Source organism: Macadamia integrifolia, chromosome 10 (genome assembly GCF_013358625.1).
Source record: "Macadamia integrifolia cultivar HAES 741 chromosome 10, SCU_Mint_v3, whole genome shotgun sequence".
Classification (NCBI taxonomy): Eukaryota; Viridiplantae; Streptophyta; class Magnoliopsida; order Proteales; family Proteaceae; genus Macadamia; species Macadamia integrifolia.
Window position 1 is genome coordinate 25594885 of NC_056566.1, and position 8549 is coordinate 25603433.

The 8549-nt window shown below is 38.6% G+C and overlaps 1 non-coding gene across 1 annotated transcript; it reads left to right on the forward strand.

The window, feature by feature from the left end:
- Nucleotides 1-3438: 3438 nt before the first annotated feature.
- On the forward strand, nt 3439-3545 carry LOC122092567. Its single transcript, XR_006144220.1, has one exon. It is a non-coding gene; the product is annotated as a small nucleolar RNA R71 (small nucleolar RNA).
- Nucleotides 3546-8549: the final 5004 nt, after the last annotated feature.

Sequence of the window (8549 nt, forward strand, 5' to 3'; positions counted from 1 at the left end):
GATGGGCTTTGGCATCCTTCTTCTGAACTAGGTATCTGAGGGCAGAATGATCAATATACACCACCACATGTGAACCAACTAAGTAAGATCGAAACTTTTCTAATGCAAACACAACAGCTAAAAATTCTTTTTCAGTGGTTGTATAATTGAGTTGTGCATCATTTAAGGTCCTACTAGCATAGTAAATGACAGTGGGTAACTTATTAATCCTTTGACCCAAAACTGCTCCTATGGCAAAATCCAAAGCATCACACATCAGTTCAAAAGGTTCAGTCCAAACAGGTGGTTGAACAATGGGTGCATTGGTCAACTCCTTCTTAAGTTGCTTGAAGGATTCTAGGCACTCTTTGGAAAACTCAAAAGTCTGATCTTTGACAAGTAATGAGGTGAGAGGTCGGGCTAACTGACTAAAGTTCTTAATAAACCTTCTGTAGAAGCCTGCATACCCTAGAAAAGACCGAACATCCTTAACAGATTGAGGAGGTGGTAAATTATCAATTAAATCCACTTTGGCTCTATCTACACTAATTCCTTCCTTGGATATTACATGGCCTAAAACAATACCAGATTTAACCATGAAATGACATTTCTCCCAATTCAAAACCAAATTCTTAGATATGCACATTTTCAAAACTAGGGAAAGATGATGAAGACATTCAGAATAGGAATTCCCATGAATTGAAAAGTCATCTATAAATACTTCTAAGAATTTTTCAACCATGTCAGAAAAAATGCTCATCATGCATCATTGGAACGTAGCAGGGGCATTGCAAAGCCCAAAGGGCATACGCCTGTAAGCAAATGTTCCATATGTGCATGTAAAAGTGGTCTTATGTTGGTCCTCTAAAGCAATTGGGATCTGGTTATTACCGGAATATCCATCAAGAAAACAATAGTATTCATGTCCAGCTAACCTCTCTAACATCTGGTCAATGAATGGCAATGGGAAGTGGTCCTTCCAGGTTGCCACATTAAGCTTCCTGTAGTCTATGCACACTCTCCACCCTGATTGGACACGAGTTGGAATTAGTTCATTATTGGCATTGGGAACTACAGTCACCCCAGACTTCTTAGGCACTACGTGAACTAGGCTTACCCATTGGCTGTCAGAAATAGGATAAATTATTCCATGATCCAAGCACTTTAGGATCTCTTTCTTAATAGCTTCCATCATCACTGGGTTAGCTCTTCTTTGGGGTTTCATGGATGGTTTGGAATCCTCCATAAGATGTATATGATGTTGCATAATGGAAGGGCTTATACCCTTGATATCAGCCATGGTCTAACCTAGGGCTTCCTTATTATCTTTTAACACTTTAAGTAACTCCTCTTCCTGGCTAGAAGTCAAATTTGAAGAAATTATTACAGGAAGAGTCTGGTCAGGCCCTAGGAAAGCATACCTCAAATTAGATGGCAATTCCTTAAGATCTAGCTTAGGGGGCTCAACTGTGGAAGGTTTGAGAATGGAATTGGAAAGGGATCCTAAGGGATCCACAAGTTTGTGAAGACTCAAGACTTTAGAAAAGAAATTTTCACTGTCATCATCCAACTCATCCATACACTCTTGGAATTCTGAATCAAAACAATATCAAAGTTGGTAACTAAATCATCAGAAAAATCCAGAAAATCCACAAGCATATTGATCTCTTCTTCCATAGGTGGTTGCTTGCCAATCCTAAACATGTTAAACTCAATAGTTTGATTACCAAAAGATAATCTTAGGAAACCATTCCGACAATTGATTAATGCATTACTAGTAGCCAAGAATGGTCTTCCTAAAATTATTGGGATCTCATCCTTGGTTGAGAAGGGCATAGTATCTAACACAATGAAATCAACAAGGAAAATAAATTCCCCCACCTTTAGTAAGACATCCTTAACCATCCCTTTAGGAATCTTAACAGACCTATCTGCCAACTGGAGAGTAGTTCTAGTGGCTTTCAATTCTCCCAATCCTAGTTGCTTGTACACATGGTAAGGTAAAAGATTCACACTTGCACCAAGGTCAAGTAAGGCATGCTCAATGTAGGTGTTGCCTATGACACAAGATATTGTAGGGCTCCCTGAATCCTTATACTTGGCTGTTATAGGCTGAGTAATTATGGAACTAATGTTACCTACCAAGAACGCCTTTTTGGGTACACTAGTGATACGTTTGTGAGCACATAAATCTTTCAGTACCTTTGCATAGGCGGGGATCTGGGATATGGCATCCAAAAGAGGGATGTTCACTTCTACCTTTTTGAAGACTTCTAAAATTTTATCCATGGAAGCAATCTCTTTTTGTTTACCAAGCGATTAGGAAATGGGACAGGAGGAACGTAAGGACTATCAGAGATTTGCCCTTTTTCAGAAGAATCATTTTTAGTTTCCTCAACCAAATCATCTTTAGTTTCAGAAAAATCTTTAGGTTCATCAGACGAACCTAAAACAAGAGGCACACTTGTGTCCTCAACTGAAGGAGAGTTAACATGAGTAATAGATGATGAAGATTTAGGAGTGCTCTGTAGGTACTCTCTACCACTCCTAAGGGCATAAACAACATTGCATTAGTTAGAGAGCCCTTGTTAGGTCTGACCTTATACTATATTTAGTGGTGCATTAGTTGATGTTTGTGAACTAACAGGCTGATGATGCCTAGAGTTAGGCTCTGGTTGACTGGGTAAAGTTCCTTTCTCCCTCTCACGCATAATTGAGACAACTTGAGTGAGTTCTCTCGTAAGATTTTGATGGTTTGTCATGAGGAGGGCTATATTTTTTTCTAAGTCACTTATTCTACTTGCCTCTCCAGTGTTGGTAAACCTAGGGGATTGCTGATAAGATGATAGGAGAGGGGCCCTAGGAAAACTAGCCTGAGGTCCTACATTTGACCTAGGAAAAGCATTTTGAGAAAAAGATTGTTGTGCAAAGGGAGGCCTTTGGAGTCCAGGTTGACCTTGATTATGGAAATTGGAAGGCCTTGCTTGGTTGCCCTGATTCCAAGAGAAATTTGGGTGATTTCTCCATCCTGGATTGTAGGTATTACTATATGGATTATTCTGGTATAAGGCATTAACACTATCATTAGAAGTGCCCCTAGAGGTGTTGGCGCATTCTTCTAAGAGATGTCCAGGGGACTGGCACCAAGCACAAATCTTAACCAAATTGACTGATGATGGCTCTCTAGGAACAATAGCCTCAATTCTCTTGATTAGGCTATCCAAATGGGCTTCCTTGGCTACTATCCCATCCACAAAATATCCTTTTCTTCTTATGGTTCTTTCACTCTCTTGGGTTGATTCCCACTCACGGGTTTTGTCAGCTAAGTCAAGTAAGAATTCCCATGCCTTTCCTTCATCTGTAAAGGATGTGAATCCCTCAAGGCACATAGACTTTATAATTTGTTTAGTTGGGTAATCAATACCCTCATAAATTATTTGACATAAATTCCATAGGTCTAGGCCATGGTGAGGGCATTCTTGGAGTAGATCCTTGAATCTCTCCATAAGTTTGGAAAATGACTCACTAGGCTTTTGCCTAAACTGAAGGATATCACTTCTAAGCTTATTGGTCTTGTGAGTTGGGAAAAACTTCTTAAGGAAGACAACTGTGAACTGTTCCCATGAGGTTATGGAATTTGTGGGTAACCCATACAACCACTTCTTAGCTTGGTCTTTTAATGCAAAAGTGATAAACCTAAGCTTAACAGCATCATCAGAAAGCTGTTGGATCTTAATTAGAACATATACCTCTTCAAATTCTCTTAGAAATAGGTATGCATCCTCAGAGGTCAACCCATGGAAGTGGGGCAACATAGTGATGTATTGAGATTTGAGTTCAAAATTATTGCCCTAGGCTTGTGGTGGAACTATGCAGGAAGGTTAGGCTATTCTAGCAGGGCATAACCTATCTTTAAGAGATTTAGGTGAAGGATTTTACTGTTGGTCTCTCATATTGAAGGGTTTTAAAGAGAGCAAACGTATAGGGTCACTACTTGTTGGATCTCTTCGTTCTAACCGATTCTTAGTATTACTTACCCACTTAACACTCATGCAACAGAAAACTACCCACAACTAAAGTAAGACAAGCACAAAATAATGGATAGCCAAACTTTTTTTTTTTATGATTTTATGATTTTTTATTATTTTTGATTTATTTATTTATTTATTTTTTTGTTGCTTTTTGGGAGCTTACCGGTAGGGATCCGGGGTTGCTCAGGTCAATTCCTGAGGTACTGCTACAGGGCGAAACCTGTCTTTATCATACTGTGAGGCATGGCGACCTCCACTGATACAACTATTATTGCAAGTTGTTATTCTTAGGAATTCAATAAAAGAAAAGGAAAAATATAAAATAAAGCAAACAAAACACTCCGATTTACCAAAAGAAAGTGAAAAATAACATGGAACTGTCTCCCCAGCAACGGCACCAAAAACTTGTTTGAGATTTAAAATGTAACCGCAAGCGTACGGATCAGTGTAGCTACGGGTCGAACACAGGGAGAGCAGCCACTTTATTTTTTTATTTCTTTTAATAATGCGAAAGTGAACCGATTAATGGTTGTGATCTAATTCTAATTACCGTCCTAAACATATGTATCTAAAATAACATCCTAACCATTCGTCATCTAAGAATTTAAAGACGCAAGCCACACAATTAAAATTAAATAAAAAAATAACTGAAAATAAACAACCCACGCAATTAAAAAAAATACTGAAATAAAAATAAAGTAAAAGAAAGGGGATAAAGCTAGAGAGAGACTCACAAGTAGGTTTCTCTACTTAGCCCAAGGGATGCATCATAATATGAGCTTCTCTACTTAACCAGAGAGTCACTCTTATAAGGGTTACTCTACTTGGCTTTAGGGAAAGGGAGACAATTAAAATAAAAGCAATAAATTGATGGTCCTATGGCTAGGAGGGGCAAAGCCAACACATACACTAGCCATGAACCTTGGGGGAAAGGGATAGCAATAATGTAACGACTGAAAATAAGAATCCTAAATTAAGAAAGAAAGGGTAGTCAGAAGAAGGAATGAGAGGGGGGAGAAAAGACTACTGAAGGAGTCTACTTACTTGAACTTCAACCCTTGAACTAAAAACTTGATCGATTTGAGATACTACCAGTACTAAAAACCAGATCTAGAATAAACCAAATCTGAAATTTCTAGTACTAGAGAAAACAAATCTTGAAAAAAAATTTGTTCCATGGCTCGTGATCTTGTCACCTAGATCTAAGCCTAGAACTATAAGTTAAAAAATTACAACTCAATTGCATAAATCACAAACATAAAAGGCTGAATAAGAATAAAAGAGTTCTTGCATTAATTGACATAAAAAACTATTACAAAAGTGATTAAAGCAAAAATAGAGAAGAACTAAAACTAAAGAGTGAGAGAGGGAGAGAGAGAAGAAAACTAAGCATAAAATAGAAAATAAACTAAGGGGAATAATAAGTAGAAGGGGGGAGGAAGGGGCTTTTATAGGGCTTTTGTCTTTCCTCCTTCCTTTTACAAGTCTTCTTTAAGAAAAGAAAGAAAATAAAATAAAATAAAATCTTGGTAAAAATCCTCATTCTCTGAGATATTGTGTGAGGAAAGAGAGAATTCGTTTCCAAAATTAACAGCTTCTATTCCTTCCTTGCAATATTAACCAATATCTTGAAATCTTGATTAAATCAGAAAGAAATCTCTGCATAGCATCTTCAAGATCTTGTGAACTGGCAAGGAGAGAGAATAATCTTCAGGATTTTGTAGGAGAGAGGATGTGGTACCAATGAGTGGGTCCCACCTTTGGACTGGTTCTTGATTCACTTTAAGCACTTTCTCTTGTAAACTTGGAAACTAAAAAAAAAAATAAGAAAAATAAAAGTAGTACTATCTAAAGTGGGGTAAAATATACACTTATATCCCTAAGATTTCACACATTATTGTGCTCATCAATTTACTTTTGAATTCTGGGTATGGCTACAAAAGGCTATCGATATACAATTGAACTTCAACACGGCATTTCATCCACAGACCAATGGGAAATAAAAAATGACCATTCAAACCTTGGAGGATATGCCCCGGGCTTGTGGTATTGATATGAGCTACAGTTGGGATGAGCACATCTCATTTATCTAGTTCTCCTATAACAAGAGCTATCAAGATACCATCAGTATGTCTCCGCTTAAAGCATTGCATGGTAGGAAGCTCCTGACTCCTCTCTATTGGGACAAGGTTGGTGAGTGGCATATCTTGGGTCCAAACTTAATATAGGCCAGTAGCAGTGATTAGGGTGACAGTCAAGGCAGCATAGTCCAGACAAAAAAGTTGTGCTAATGTTAGAAGAAAACATCTAGAGTATGAAGTTGGAGATAAAGTGTTCCTTTGAATCTCCCTAACCAAAAAAGTGATGCATTTTGGTAAGAAAGGAAAATTGAGTCCTATATTCATGGGACCATATGAAGTATTAGCACAAATCGAATTGGTGGTGTACATGATAGCACTACCACTAGAATAGAATACTGCACATGATGTTTTCCATGTGTCAATGTTGAGGAAGTACATCCCCGACCAAACTCATGTCTTGACTTACATATCATGTGAGCTTGATGGTGATTTTTCTTACATGAAGCATCCCGAGAAGTTTATCTACTGGAAGGACCACACCTTTCCTAATCGTATTTTTTCTTTCATTAAGGTATAATGGATAACCACCCAGAGCAAAAAGCATCCTAAGAGTGAGAGGATGAGATGAAGAAATATCCCCAGATTGTTTGGCTTACCAGGTATACTAAATTTTGAGGACGAAATTCTTATAAGGTGGGGGGAATGATATACCCATGTCCTAACCCGATCAAATTAAAATTTTTGTAATAGGTCTCATGCTGGATGTTTTTAGCACTAATGAATTTTGGATTACGGAAATCTACTGTCTTAAAGGGAAAGATGACCCTACCTACCAATGTAGGGTTAGTCGGTCGAACTGGAAAGAATTCAAACCTTCGAAGCCTAAACGGTGAATGACCTAACACCTCCTCACTTGACAACCTTGTATTGTAAAATAAGACATGAATACTTTGCAAAACTCCCTAGGGAACCCCCTAATGATTGGAAAAAGAGGTTTCAAATCTATAAAATATAGTAACTAAGTAGGCCCCCAGCAGCACCCCATCGGTTGAACAACCATCTACCGATGGCCAACATCCAATGGGCTTTGTAGTGCTGAACTGCCTCAGTTACCCACAGGACCTGCTACACTCGTCGTGGCCTACTCCACACATCCTCTCACACTACATGGAACCTTTCCTCTTGACTTGTACACCTTGTGAGTCCAAGGTGGTGGGCCCACATGACTTGACTATTCATCTTAAATCAGTTTGGTCCTGGATATTGCATAGGCAAATAGGCTCTAATGCCACTACCTATGTACGAAAGAAATGGAGCTCATTTTCCACCCGGAAAAAACACAGGAGAGGGAAAGAAACTAAGAGAAAGGAAGGGAAGTAAGCTCCTAGATACTTCGGAGGTTTCCAGTTGCCTGTTACCATCAAAGGTTAACTTGCACCTTCCTTAATCCCATTTCCTCCTCATTTTTGGGTAGCTAGAGAACCATAGATTCACTGGGTTGGAGGGGTGCGCCTCAACCTCTATGACTTTTGGTAGCCGGGGTGGTCTGCATTGCACTCCCATATGTTCTGGGTGCAACATGAGCTACCCAAACTCTGGGGTCATTTTAGGGAAGTCAGATTTTGGTCGTTAAATCGACATAACTACTAAATGGCTTAGTGGAAATGCGATCAACCAAGTTCATATGAAAGGTGGGAAGACCCCCTATAAATCCCCAAGGAACAATCCCCGATAATTGGACCCAAGATGACAAAGTCCCTTACAGTTGTTGAACTTTTGGGCTGGTCACTAATAGGATCCCACTAGCAGGACTACCTCCAACCGATGACCAGCAACCAATGACTTTTTGAGGTCCAAATTGGCCTTTGTTCACCCCATCGGATGGACACAGTGGTTCTACTATACTATCAAGTTTGAAAGTTTTGACACTTTTGAGGGAATTCTTGTGGGACCCTCATAGATACTTTTGATACGTATTAATGGCTGTTACCATTGCAGCTAGGATAGAGATGATCAAACTTCAGTGAGGCCTAACAAGTTTAATTTAGGCATCCAAACTTGGAAATTTTACTCTCCCAATTGACAGACAAGTTGAGTGGTGTTTTGACTTTCTTTTCGAGTGTTTTTAACCTTTTAGTACTGTATGTATGCGATAACAATATTTTTTTATAAAGTAAATCTCATCTATACTTTATTTGAAGTGTGTACTGATGAGCACAATAATGTGTGAAATCTTAGAAATATAAGTGTACATTTTGCCCCACTTTGGTTAGTACTACTTTTACTTTTCTTGTTTTTTTAGTTTCTAAGTCTACAAGAGAAAGTGCTTAAAGTGAATCAAGAACTTGTCCAAAGGTGGGACCCACTCATTGGTACCACATCCTCTCTCCTACAAAATCCTGAAGATTATGTTCTCTCCTTGCCACCTCATAAGATCTTGAAGATGCTATGCAGAGAT